Here is a 14711-nt window from a genome sequence, read left to right on the forward strand (position 1 = left end):
GTCCATTTATGGACTAAAGCAAGCCTCTCAGAGCTGGAATCTTCGATTTGATGATGCGATCAAACAGTTTGGTTTCATCAAGAATGAAGATGAACCTTGTATCTACAAGAAGGCTATAGGGAACACAGTTGTCTTCCTTGTGTTGTATGTGGATGACATACTACTCATTGGGAATGACATCCCCTTGCTGCAGTCTGTAAAGACTTGGCTAGGGAATTGTTTCTCAATGAAGGACTTAGGTGAAGCAACCCATATTTTAGGCATACAGATCTATAGAGATAGATCTAAGAGATTGCTTGGCCTAAGTGAAAGTACATATATTGACAAGGTATTACTACAGTTTGCCATGCAGAACTCCAAGAAGGGATTTCTGCCGATGTCACATGGTGTGAGTCTTTCGAAGACTCAAGGTCCCTCTTCTAGAGTGGAGAGAGATCGCATGGATCAGATCCCTTATGCCTCAGCCATAGGATCTATCATATACGCCATGCTATGTACTCGTCCTGATGTCTCGTATGCTTTGAGCATGATGAGCAGATACTAGTCAGATCCAAGTGAAAGTCACTAGATAGTAGTCAAGAATATTCTTAAGTACTTGAGAAGGACTAAAGAATATTTCTTGATGTATAGAGGCGATGACGAGCTAGCTGTAAAGGGTTACAGTGATGCCAGCTTCCAAACTTACCAGGATGATTATCGATCGCAGTCTGGGTTCGTGTTTTGCTTGAATGGTGGTGCTGTAAGCTGGAAGAGTTGGAAGCAGGATACAGTCGCTGATTCTATAACAGAGGCCGAGTATATTGCTGTATCAGAAGCAGCAAAGGAGGCAGTTTGGATCCGCAAGTTCATTACGGAGCTTGAGGTGGTTCCTAGCATAGCTGATCCCATAGAGCTCTATTGTGACAATAATGGAGCGATTGCACAGGCTAAGGAACCTCGCTCGCACCAGCGGACAAAACACATACTACGGTGCTTCCATCTCATTCGAGAGATTATCGATAGAGGAGATGTGAAAATTTGCAGAGTACCCACAGAGGCTAACATCACAGATCCCTTGACCAAGGCTTTGGCACAGAGAAAGTATGATGGTCACACTAGGTCATTAGGCCTTAGGGCCTACACTGATTGGCACTAGAGCTAGTGGGAGATTATTAGTTAGAGCTCTAGAGCCAATCATTTGATGATTGTTGTATGGACTCATTGTATCATATTCTTATGTATACAAAGACATTTGTTTATGGTTATTATACTTGCTTGTATTGGTGCCAAATAACTAAGTATAATAGCATCCTTGAGTAGAAGGTTCTTACCTATATCAATCGATTGGTTGAATCAATAGTGAGATGATATAGGGAACACTACTTTTAATCATTCCTAGTCAAGTATTAACATTCAAGGACAATGTTAATGCGATGAGACTAGCATGTAGGTCAACTCGATTACTTGATCTCACAAGTCATGGATATAAAGATATCAAGTTAGCACATGGGTATGCATTGGAGAATGTATACTGAATGACCCGCCATGAGAATATATCATGGATCGTTATATGAGTGTCATATACTTTCTCATGTGGCTATTAGTATGACTATTAGTTCTTGGACCTGAAGTCACCATGGTTCCCTACATAAGGAGTTGCATACTTTGGCTTCGTCAAACATCACTCGTAACTAGGTGGACTATAAAGGCGATTACTGGGTATGTAACAAATTATGAGGAGGGATGTGAGTGATGTAGATGGGATCTATCCCTCCTATATGACGGGAGTGACATCATTATTCTTGATAGAGTGAGACAACTAAGTGCATGGCCATGCCCAAATGAGTCAATATGAGATATTGAGCTCATTTGATTATAGTGAGTCTACTTGGAGTTCAAGATTTAGATTGATTAGAGGATGACACGGTCTATGCCTCAAGTTAATTAATCTAGATGTCAAGGATAAAAGGACAATATCACATATTGTGAAGATTCACAATTAGTAGTCACAAGGTGATGTTGGATCTCAATATTCTTGTTACTTGGGTAGTAATGATGTGTTGCTAGATACCGCTCATTACTTATGCTTCTAAATGGGTTTAGGAGCATTGCCAACGTTACAAGAACCTATAGGGTCACGCACAAAAGGCAATTAGATGTAGATTAGGTTCATAAGATGAACTAAGAGGATTAGGTTCATGTGATGAACCAAATTGGATTAAGAGTAATCCAAATTAAACTAATTGAGTTGGACTCGATTTGATTCATGTGTTCAATGGATCTAATTTAGATTACGTTTCATTGAATCAATTTAATCAATGAATAGAGATTCATTATATTAAATTGATTTGAAACAAATGGTTAGATTTGATCAACCAAGGGAGATAAGAGATTCAAATTTGACTTGAGTTGAGAGGAAAGATGAAGAGTCAAGTTTGACTTGACTACATGCCATGTCATTTGTGACTTGGCATGGGCTAGCCAATGATGATGTTCCACATCATCATGGCCACAAAATTAGTATTCCCAATGTGGTCGGTCATATTAATGGAATAAGATTCATTTGACATGGAATGCATTAAATGCATTCAATGTGGTCGGTCATATGAATGGAATAAGATTCATTTGGCATCGAATGCATTAAATGCATTCAATGTGGCCGGCCATATGTAGGGAATGAGTGATTGTCATTCATTTTTTATCATAGAATTGAATTTTCTTCCTCTCTTGAATTCCTCTTGCTCTCCCTCTCCTCCTTCTTGGCCGAAACCTTCAAGAGTGCTAGCACACTCTAAAGGTTTTTCTCCACTCTTTTGTCCGTGTGGATACTTGTAGAGGAGTGTTCATTTGACACTCTTCGAGATCCGGCAAGAACTTTGGACGAGCGAGATACGCGAAGGGCATCGCTTCAAGGGTAACTTCTTTATCATTTAGATCTAATGTAGATCTCAAGTAGAAAACATGTACAAGTTTATTTTATTAATTTCGCACGGATCCAGTGGCAAGTTTTTCGGGGTTTCCGCAACGCGAAAAAGCGATTTTTTACGGCTCGAAATGCTTACAGGGATCTATCCTTTCCATATGACAAAAGCGATATCTACGAGCTCCTTGATTAGTAGGACACAAGAATACATAATCATGCTCAAATGAGTCAATATAAGATATTGAGCTTATTTATGTGAGTGTGTATACTTAGTGATCAAGAAACACAAAGATTGATAAGAGAATGACATTATTTATACCTTATTGATCAATCTAGAAATCAAGGCTAGAAGGATTAAGTTATACTAGATAATAGTCATGGATATGTTAGGTTGGATATCGGCTTTCTCGTCACTTGGGCAATAATAATGCATTGTTAGATGTCACTCATTGCTTATGTATCTAAAATGTTATGATATGCATGTTTCTTCTTCTAGTTTAAATGTATCATGTTTAGAAGAAGAAAATAAGGATTTAAGAGAAAAGGTAGAATATCTTACCTAAGCCCTTGAAAAATTTAAAATTGACTCCAAAACCCTAAACATGATTATTGATAGCCAAAGGGCGAGCTTCAACAAAAAGGGGTTAGGATACAATAAATCCAAAAATGAGAAAGTTTATCATTGTTTACTTGTTAGGGGCAATCAAAAACAAAGATTATAGATAGGAAATAGATCCCCAAAGAATATTTGGTTAATCCAATTAGAAAGAATTTCTATTGGATGCCAAAATCAATCCTTAAGGGTTAGAATATTTTTGGGTTAGTCAACCATTAAAATCATATTTATTTATTTTTAGTTGACTTAAGACATTAAGGGAGAACACTTAGCCTTGATAGAAATTTATGATAAAAAGGGCTAAGTAGAGGTTACCTTCATTTCATCTCATAATGACTTGCATTATATTTCTAAATATAAATGTGAGATGATAGTATAATACATTTAATTCACTTGTGCTCATGGAATTTTGATTAATTATAAAATGTATCAATTTTTAGTGATCATAGATCAACTATGGGGAAGCAAATGTTCAATTAACGGACATCTTGCCTATAAATCATAGTTGGACATTTTAAATATTTTGAAAATAATTCTATGTTTTATTTATTGTGGTATAGTTATTTTGAAACATATGAATTCCAAATAAATTTTAAAATTTATACAAACTTGAGTGATTTTTAAAGTTTTTCAGTTTTAGTCAAAACTTCAAAAATATATTTACTTTTCATGAAAATATATATTTTTTCTTATTATAGGACATTAAAAGGAATATGTTTTCAAAATTTAATAATTATTTGAATTTTATGAAATTTTTTATGTATTTTTAAAGTTGGTTTTAGAAAGCTAAAATTCGGATTGGCTTTATGCCAATCGACTACATTATATGGCAGTTAACTAGTGACTGTTTTTTCAACATTTTGTGTGTATTTTTCAGGATTTGAACTTGGTTCAAATTAAGTCAAAATTGATATCATACTGTGCATAGTTATTTAGGTACAATCTTTTTGATAGTGTCAAAGGGAGAGAAATGGGAAAGTTTAAGTTAGAAACTTATTTCTCCATATTTGTGCAAAACATGAAAATTAAGTAATAGAATATATGTTAAGGGGGAGCTTAGATTTATGCTTCATGTTTACATTTTGCTTGAAAATTTTTAAGTTATTATTTATGTCAAATCTAAACATATTGTCACACATCAAAAAATGAGAGATTATGAGTGTAATCGACCTAGGTTTAATCGGGTACGATCATGGTTTTCATTTGTGTGTCAAAGAATATAAGTTAGGCTTTCATATTATTTTGATATGTGCTTGAGTCATGTAGGTCTTGGTGAAACACATGAGAAACCTGGTGCAGCCAAGTTTGGGAAAATCTCATCATATAGCTCGGGTCCTTGAAGATAGGTGAAGGATGGTACATCCAAGAGACCGTGGACAAGGAGCAACAAAGTAAAGTCAAAAGAAGCGGACTTCAAGGCAACGTGAAAGATGGCATGAAGTGGAGTCGCGGGCTTCAAGTGCATCTGAGGGACGACGACAAAGGAAGAGGGCTACATGGGTGACTCTAGAGAGGATGAGTGTGAGTGAATGTAAGATATCAGTCAACTGGTATTGAGACTAGTCGACTGGTCCAAACTCACGAGAGCATAGAATGCCTTTGTGCCTGATGGTTGTGAAGATTAGCCAACTAGTAATGACACCAGTCGACTGATGGAAAGCCATTGGCAGAATCCAAGATTCTGCGGAGTGTTGTTGGTTGTGTCCAACGACTACACCAGTTGACTGATGAATGGACCAGTTGAATAATGTCGAGATAAGTTGGCCTTATGTTCAACTCTCTCCTCTTATTTATAGGGAACTTGGGGCATTGAAGGAGTGGGTTGATCTTATCTAAAAAAACTCCTAAGTCATCCCTCAAGATTCCAAGTCTTTCTCTTCCTCCTAAACCTAAGTTCCATCTTGCAAAGAGGAAGAGAGCTTTGTGAGAGGTTTGCTCCACCCAGAAGGAGAAAGCTCTAGCCGAAGATTGCCGAGGACTAATCCACCAAAGGATTGAGGATTTGTCTAACTCAAGGACAAGCTGTGGAGTAGGAGCAAGCAATCTCCGAACTACGTTACATCAATCTTGTTAGAGTTTGCCTTTTCTTTTACTTTAGTTTTATTATTTTTATTCTACTACGCACTAATATTGTAGGAAGGAAAATGATTTGGGGTGACCAAGCTATTCAACTCCCTTTCTAGTCGGTCAACGATCCTCAACAACTTGTACTTAAATTTTAATTTCTTTTGTAACAACTCGATTGATTAGTGATTGCCCAACGAAAATACTCTTAAGTGCGAACCCCTAGTGACAACATATGATACAACATGATATAAGTGTTGGAATATATACTAAAAGTCTAGCTTTTGTATAAACATTTATTTAGAAATAAAGAATCACACTGGTCAAATGTCTATATTTATATGCTAAGTGTAGTTGTTCAATTAATTTATATTATAGATAACATGGTATGTGGTGTCACACACAGAAGATCATGTTATCAGTTCTTTATAAATTATAAACAGTTGCTCACGACTAAGATGCATAGGAACAAACCATTGGAATAGTCGTAGTGTAATTTGGTATTAGTTTATCTTGACTATAAACTTACACTAGTACACTCAGAGTGTATTGAGCTGGACCATTTAAGGTAAGTTCCTTTTATACTGACTGAATAAAAGAACAAGATCTTTGTTATTATAGAAGTGTGTGCTCTTAATCATGATATAATAACAAGCGCATATATCTAGTATTTATTTCTTTGACTTATCAAAGGGTGAGATTTAGCTCGATAAATCAAAAAGCCCAATAAGTTGGGAAATGATATTATTTATAGTGTGTGTTGTTGATTATAGAAGGAAACTGTGTCCTAGGAATCTAGGTTGATGATGTCCCCAAGAGGAGCTCATAAGGATTGTCATGTAAACCCTGGTGGACTTAGTCCTACATGACAATAAGGTTGAGTGGTACTACTCTTGGAATTAGATATTAATTAAGTGGGTTGTCAGTAACTCATTTAATTAGTGGGCATTCGATATCTTAGACACAGGGAGATTAACACACTCATGATAAGAAGGAGCCCATATAGTAATATGGGATTGGTGTGGTAGTTCAATAATAACTCTTTAGTGGTATGAGTTATTATTGATGAACTCGAGTTGGGTGTTCGGGGCGAACACGGGAAGCTCAAGTTCATCCGGAGACCAAAACCAATTCCTCTTCTCGATCTCTGTCGTAGCCTCTTATTTATAAAGTATTATACCCACCCATACCCACCTTCTTACCCATCCTAAGGTGGTTGGCCAAGCCAAGCTTAGAGCCCAAGCAAGGGTCGGCCAAGATCAAGCCTTGATGGAGCAAGTAGGTGGTCGACCCTAACTTGGAGCCCAAGTTGGTGGCCGACCACAATAAAATAAAAAAGATTTTTACTTTTTAAAATCTTTCCTTATGTGGAAGCCATGATTTAAAAGAGAGTTTAAAAATTAAATATTTCCTTTTATAGTCTCTACAAAAAATTAAGAGAAAGGTTTGATATCTTTCCTTATTTGTAGTTAAAAGGAATATTTTAATTTTTGATAAAACTTTCCTTTTTTGTAACCATCCTCATGGTTTTAAAAGAGAGTTTTAAAAATTATAAATCTTTCCTTTTATAGCTTTCTACAAAAGATTAAAAGAAAGATTTGATATCTTTCCTTATTTATAGATTTAAAAGGAAGATTTTAATTTTGAGAAAACTTTCCCTTTTGTAATCATCCACATGTTTTAAAGGAGAGATTTTAATTTATAAAAGTTTCCTTTTATAACCAACCATAAAGAGAATTTTTAAAAAAGAAATTTTTATTTTAAAAATTTTCGGAAACAAATTAGGAAGTTTTAATTTATGTTTACAACTTTCCTTATTTGGAGGACAATGAGGTGGCCGACCATTAGAGGTTTAATAAGAAAATTTTAATTAAATTTTCCTTCTTAAACATTGGCAAGGATTATAAGGAAATTTTATTTATAAAACTTTCCTTATTTGCCAAGACCAAGGAATATAAAAGAGATGGTAGAGGTGCCTCACCTCACAACAACATATCATCGATTATTTCCTCTCCCCTCTTCCTTGGTGTGGCCGACCCTCATCCTCTCCTCATTTTCTTCTTCTTTGGCCGGCGGCATCAACTCTCTAGGAGACTCTTGGTGGCCGGATTTTGTTTGGAGAAGAAGTAGAGAAAGGAGGCTTTGTTTCTTTGCATCCCTTGGAGCTTGGTTGGTGGCCAAAGACCTTCATCTCTAGGAGATTCTTGGTGGCCAAAACTTGTAAGGAGAAGAAGGAGCCTTGGGTGGATTCTCGTCTCGGTAGATTATCGCCCACACGACGTATGAGATAAGAAGAGGAATACGGCAGAAGATCGCGAGGTCTATAAGCTACAAAAGGTATAACTAGTTATAAGTTTCCGCATCAAAACTAATTCATCCTTTTGTTTAGATCTTGAAATACCAAACACAAGAGGCTAGTGATTCTAGGTTTTGGATTTGTGATTCGAATTTATGTTTCTTTTGGGTTTTTTTATCTTGTGATTTGATTGTTCTTTTTGGTTAAACCTAGGGTTACTATAAGAAAATTAAATATTGAATTTCTTTGAAAGGCTTTGTTGAGGCAGTGGTGGATGATCTCATACCCAAGAAGGCCAAGTGTCTCGCCATGTTTGACCTGGGAGCCGATCTCTGAAATAAATATTTAATCGAATTTGTAACATGGGTGGATTTGGATCAATAATGTTAAGTATCGTTTGCGATCCAAGTCTAAACCTCTAAGAACAGATAAGTTAAATTTGGAATCAATAATGTTAAGTTTTGTTTGCAATTCCGAATTTAATTTCTAAAGAACACAATAGGTTGTTAGGAAAGGTTCAGGACTTGTACAAAATTTTTGTACAAGGGAACCGATACGATATTCCGAGAAGCAACCAACAATAAGTCTACAGATCAGGAAGAAATATACAACGGAAGATAAAAACATAACCACCAATTAAAAAAAAAGAGGGATTTACACAATGCCCTCATAATATATAAAACACAAATGACTACGTACCAGTACAACTTACACAATAGGTACAAGTCCGAATAATAGGACACCACAAGTCTAAAATCCAAGAATGCAACAAAGTATAAATACAAACAATAAGACACAGTGGGAAAACCATGATCTCGATTGTGATGTGGGATTGACAGCTAGGGCCTCTAAGTGACACACATGTCCTCCACCTGCTAACCTAGAAATAAAGGGAAGCAAGGGGTAGTGAGTACAAAATACTCAACGGATACAAAAAATAGTGCATGATATATGTAAGAAAATCAAAGAATGCAGTCTCTAGTGAAACACTTACTACAATAGTAAGAGAGTCAATATAAGCAACCACTAATGAAGTATAAACAACTACCTAACCATCTACTGACTAGCTCAACCAGGTAAGACCAATAAATCAGGAGTACATGCAAATCTTACACAAACAAACACGCAACGAACATATATCAAGCATATAGAAAACACTGGCTACACGCCACAACATGCTATTACAAATGGGTCTCGTGAGCAGTCAAGGTATATAAATAGTCATAATCTATGGGAGAACGCTCTACCACAGATGGTCTCGTGGGTGGACAGAATGATATAGCTATCTAACTCCTCAGCCATTGGCTGCGGAAAACGCTCTTCTAGGGATGATCTCGTGGGTAGTCAGGGTATGTAAACAATCACTATGTGCGAGACAAAGCTCTACCATGGATGGTCTTATGGGCAGACAGGGTATGTAAGTAGTCACTGTCTGCAGGAGAACACTATACCACAAATGATCTCGTGAGAAGACAGGATGTATACGTGTACCAGTTAAAATGATACATAAGCAGTGACAGTCACCTCCAAGAGTAAGTTTGCTAGTTACCCTATGGTATGGTCTCACTAGTATATAGTCTCTAGCCCAAACAACTAGGAAGGGGTCAAGTAGGATATTCATCTATTCACTGCGGTCTACATGCGATAGCTCAAGATCACTATTTGATTTAATGACCAATTCAAATGCATAGACATTCATTAAGTAACAAGTCTAATAACATGTGTCTAAGTACCACAACAATGAGTACAATAGTAATAATCTCAATCCTAGGAGATCCTAACCTCTAGTCATAATATCTCCTCGAACTTCATGGTATCATCATACATATAATAAATAACAGGATCAGGATCAAGTAGTTCTAGATGTTGATCCGAAGAGAATAACCTAGTGGGCTACGCTACCCCTCCGTTAGGGAGTGATTTCCATCAAGTATAGGTAGGTATAATCTCACTAACATATAATTAGACTACATATGATATTGATAACTTGTAGGCATGCGCCTAAATATATAACCATACTATAATAGCCTATAACTAGACTATGGTCTGGTAATATCATGTATATATATAACCAATCCAATCTTGAATAACAAATAAGACTGCATAGATATCAAATAGATCAAAATATAAGGACAAGTAATAAAGTATCAAACTTATGCACTAAGACCAAAGATCTAAATAAACAAGTCAAGAAATACCCGCCTTCAAGATAGATCGTTACTTAAACTATCTTCACATCAAAGTGCTCATCTCATATCAGAAACCTGTATCACATAATATAGATCATAGCTAAGTTCTACCATGGAGCAAATAGCTAAACCAAATCCTTAATCGATTAGGGAAACACTAACTTATTTAAATCATCAATTCAATTAATTAACCTCATTTCAACTCACTTATATCCTCATCTGAGAATTTAACCCTAATTCTTACCTAGTCCGACGACAATCAATGGCGGCTCACGACTAATGACGGTGGCTCACAATGTTCAACGGTCTATCACAAATGAAGAGAGAAGTCGACGAGGGTTCTTTCAGATGGTATATCCTCATCTGACAATAGTAGGGGAAAAAGAAAATCGTCGATGTCTTGCTTGTGTCTAGAGCAAATGAGAGGCGACGGTGGATGAGTGACTCGGCACAGACCAAGGAAACAACAACGCACGTAGAGGGCTCTCGCTCGTGGCCGGAGATGGGCTAGTGGTGATGGCCCTTTGCTTACGGATTGGAGTAGGCGACGAAAGAGGGGCATTAGCGTCAGCTCTCATATTGGTAGCGGCCTATGGCGTTGCCGAGCTAGCCTCACACGAAGAGGGGGCGACTTCTACTTCCCCGACGGCAACCGCCTGCTACGTCGTTGAGTCGGCCTCATGCGATGAAGGGGACATCGGCAGATCAGAGATGCCTAGGGTTCGGGAGGAAGAAAACGGGATCGACGATGAATGTGAGATCGACAATGGTTCCCTAAAATGACCATAGCCATTCTCACAAAGGTCGGTGGCTGGATCGAACAGCGCCGACGCCATCTGACGATGGCATCAGGTAGAGTTGTGTGGATGACGTCGACGACGAAAAAAGGGATCGAGAGAATAGGGAGAAAAATGAAAGGAAGAAACCTAGGAATTTACATTAATACTTAGGTTAATTAATTCCAACTTTAAGTTCAATTAAATTAATCAACTTCTAACTAAATGGGCATTCCAAATACACTTTCTTTAAACCTAATAGATCCATCCCTTAAAATATGTTATACGAACTTCATTTAAATCCTAAAAAAATTTTAAAAAAATTCTATAAGGGTATTTCTCGAATAACATAGGTTCCGAACTAAATAAATCCAACACGTGTTAGCTTGGATTCTCTTTCCCTTCTTCTTTATTTCCGTTACATTTTCTCTTTCGATAATTTTATACGAAAAAGTGAAAAAGCCACGAGTACTATTCATTTTTCACTAATACTTTCGATCCAACCGATAATTTTAACTACTACAATACCGTAAGTAAAGGATATTCTTAGGATAAAATATCTAGTTAGATATTTTTTATTTTTTTTAAAAAAAAAAATCCTTTCAATCATTTTCTCTTTAGTTTTGCCCAAATTTCTACTTTAGTTTGATTGATTTTCTTTATAACCTCGAACTTTTCCATCTTCCTTCAGCAACTCCTTTCTTGACTTTTAAGATCGTGAATGTTTTTTATATTAAGGCCCTTCACAAACAAAGTTTTTATTTTATTTTTTATTAATTTTATTTCATATTTCATATTTCTTTATTTTCTTTTATATATATATATATATAAATTCTAAATTCTAAAATCTTAAACTTTAAATTATATATAATATTAAAAAATAATAAAAAAATAAAAACACATAAAGAATTGAAGTGTCTGTAGTTTGGTTGACTTCTCTCGCCGCCTCGCAGTTTCCCATCCTCCTCCATCAACGGCTTCCATCTTCTTCCACCGTTAGCTCCTTCACCTCGAGAATCAATCAAGCAGTAAGCTCGTTTACTTAATATTCTTCCGTAGTCGAATAATCTGTTCAAATTGTTTCGCTAAACAGATGAAAAATGTTCAATTTAGGGATTTGACGAGTGATCTCTTTAGTCCTTGCAATACCTGTCCTTAAGTTTTTTTGTTCACGGTATCAGATATATGAGAAGTTCGCGGCAAAAATATTCCTTATTATGACCACCGAGATATTGATTCACCTTGGATCTGCAGCTGGATCTTTCCCCATCGTGACTTCTCCTGATTCAATATTTTGTTATTTTTTCTCTTTTCGTAATTTAGTTCCCTTTAGCAACCCCACCTAGTGGGATAAGCTTGGTTGTTGTTGTTGTTGTGGTAATTTAGTTCCCTTTGCCATATATGATCTACTTCCGCAGATGTTTTGATGTAATCCGTTCCTTTGATTTCTCTTCCCTCTTTCCCATTTTTCTTTTGCATTTGTTTTAGTCATATCTTGTTTACCTTTGACTAGTTCATAGATTTCCTTGCAAAGAATTTTTGTAAAGTCATGGGATTTGCAACTGGAAAATCTTTGTTTTTTATTATTACTCAATTACATGCTACACGGTACTGTTTTTATTTCAATCAGCTCTAGATTTGTTATTTTTATTTTTTTTTATTGTTATGTGTGTGTGTTTAGTAGAAGGTATTTAGAAATTTGTTGAATTTTATCTGTGAGGAGAAAAAGTAGGGAAAAACTAAAGAAGCCTTTGGCTTTACAAAAAACGCTTGGCCAGGGTCCTCATTTTCAAAAGTCTCAAATACTGCCCCTGATCTCCAAGCAACCCCCTGTAAACCCAGCCCCTCTCTATTTATTTGTCCAATCAGTTTCATTCTGCTCAACAATCTAAGATCAAATGATATTTGGACTGAGTGGATTAACTTGGACCAGCATGTGAGTGGATTAACTTGGACCAGCATGTAGTGTAAAAAGTGCAACTTCATGATCCTCGTGCATCAAAGCCAAAATTTGATAGTCACCCCTTCTATTGTATAACTGAACTATTTGAACTCCTCTCACTCATTGTGTTTCACTATCGAGCATCTAAAAGGAGATTGAAGGAAAACCTTAACTCAAGTGTGGTGGTTGCTTGTTCATCCTATTAGGACCGTTAAGAGGCTAGAGGATGGTTGAAGAGACTCGTTTGCTTTCTTGCTACAAGATTTTAGTGTAGTAGAAAAACAAACAGCCAATATACAAAACAAAAACAAACACATGAGAAGAGACAATTCATTTACTTAGTTTGGTTATCCTCCCAAGGAGCCCTACTCCATGACTATGATCCTTAAAATGGATAACTCTCGAACCACTTCTCACTTTTCTCTTTCTTTGAATTCTGTCGGAGGTGGAGAAACTTCTTGCAAGCTTTTACATTCTCTTCTTACAAGTACGAGAATTTTGAGTACATGAAGAGAGGAAAATGAAGAACAATGAAAGCTTAGTATAAGAAGAATTTGTAAGCAAGAATATGAGGATTCAATAGTCTTCTCGTGCTTCTAAACCCCTATATATATATGCAGTCTCTCGCAACATCAAGCTTTGTTACAGTTCTTGAGGTTGACATCAATCGGCTGACATACCATCACTCAACTTAATTTAGTCTTCTTTTGTGTTGCAGTCATGGACCAATCAACTACTAACCATTATCAATCGATTACTTGCACAATAGTCGATAGCTTTTAGATCATTGCTCTTAGTTGACTACTTTGACTAATTTTATTGGAGTCAACTAATTAGTTGACTATTCCCAAAATTAGATCGAAGAGAAACATTTTGTTTGAATAGTTTTATGCTTTAGTTAAGTCGATTGCCACAACATTACTCAATTGAAATACCTTGAATAAAAACTTTATTCTTTTCGTGGTTTGAGGTTTGGGATTTGAATAATTAACTAATATGACTTACCAATTGACTATTGGCCTCGATAGACTTGAACAAAAACATTTTGTTCATTTTTTTAGGCTGAGCTGATTGACACAAATCATTGGTAGAATATACAATTTGTTAATGCCCAGTCGACTAACATACAAACAGAAACCTTCATTTTGGCTTTGTTCAATTGGACACTTTGGTTGATTCAAGGACTGTCAACTATTCTGTTAACTTGAGTACTTCTAAGATTGAGTCAGTTCTTAAAATTTTCCAGGTCATACTTAATAAAAAAAAGCCCTAATAGGTTACGAAGATCAAACACTAGGCAGGAAACTGTTAGTGGATCAAGTGGACTAGACACTAAGCAAAAGAAGACCAAATGGGTTGATAAACCAAACATCTGGCAGGACAGACTTGGTGGGTCAGCAAAACCAAATATCAAGTAGAAGAAAGCCATGGTGGGTCGATGGGACACTAAGCAGAGCAAGTCCAAACGGTTCAACGGCACCGAATGATTAGCCAAGTAAGCAAGGTAAGTTCAAGAGAGGTCTTTTGAACAGAAGACTGCAAGGAGTGTTTCAACCATGGGACGAGCGTAATCCTATAGCCAAGCAATGATCTGACTAAGAAATCAACATGAGTTTCAAAGTTGAGATTAGATAGAATTTACTGTCAAAAGTTAGAGCATGCATTATATTATGTATTTGTTATACTAATATTACAGAAATCTGTTTTTCAGTCGAACGAAAGGGATTACCGGTCGACTGAATAGGAGTATGCTGCCTAGCGGAAGATAAGATCAAAGATGGATCGGTCGATCAGAACTATTGATCGTGCGACCAAAAATAGATCTGATTGATCAAGCGCGATATTGATTTGATCAACAAATGAAATTGGATGGGAAGTTGGCTCAGATATGATCGGTCGACTATTATGGTTGATCGGTCTACTGCA

At 36.4% G+C, this 14711-nt stretch overlaps 1 protein-coding gene across 1 annotated transcript in view; it reads left to right on the forward strand.

Moving 5' to 3' along the window:
- Positions 1-11752: 11752 nt before the first annotated feature.
- LOC121967300 overlaps positions 11753-14711 on the forward strand; it is a 38520-nt gene continuing 35561 nt past the window's right edge. The window contains exon 1 of the mRNA XM_042517436.1: positions 11753-11871. The gene's annotated coding sequence lies outside the window, so the exon portion shown is untranslated. The remainder of the gene's footprint in view (positions 11872-14711) is intronic.

Source organism: Zingiber officinale, chromosome 1B (genome assembly GCF_018446385.1).
Source record: "Zingiber officinale cultivar Zhangliang chromosome 1B, Zo_v1.1, whole genome shotgun sequence".
NCBI lineage: Eukaryota > Viridiplantae > Streptophyta > Magnoliopsida > Zingiberales > Zingiberaceae > Zingiber > Zingiber officinale.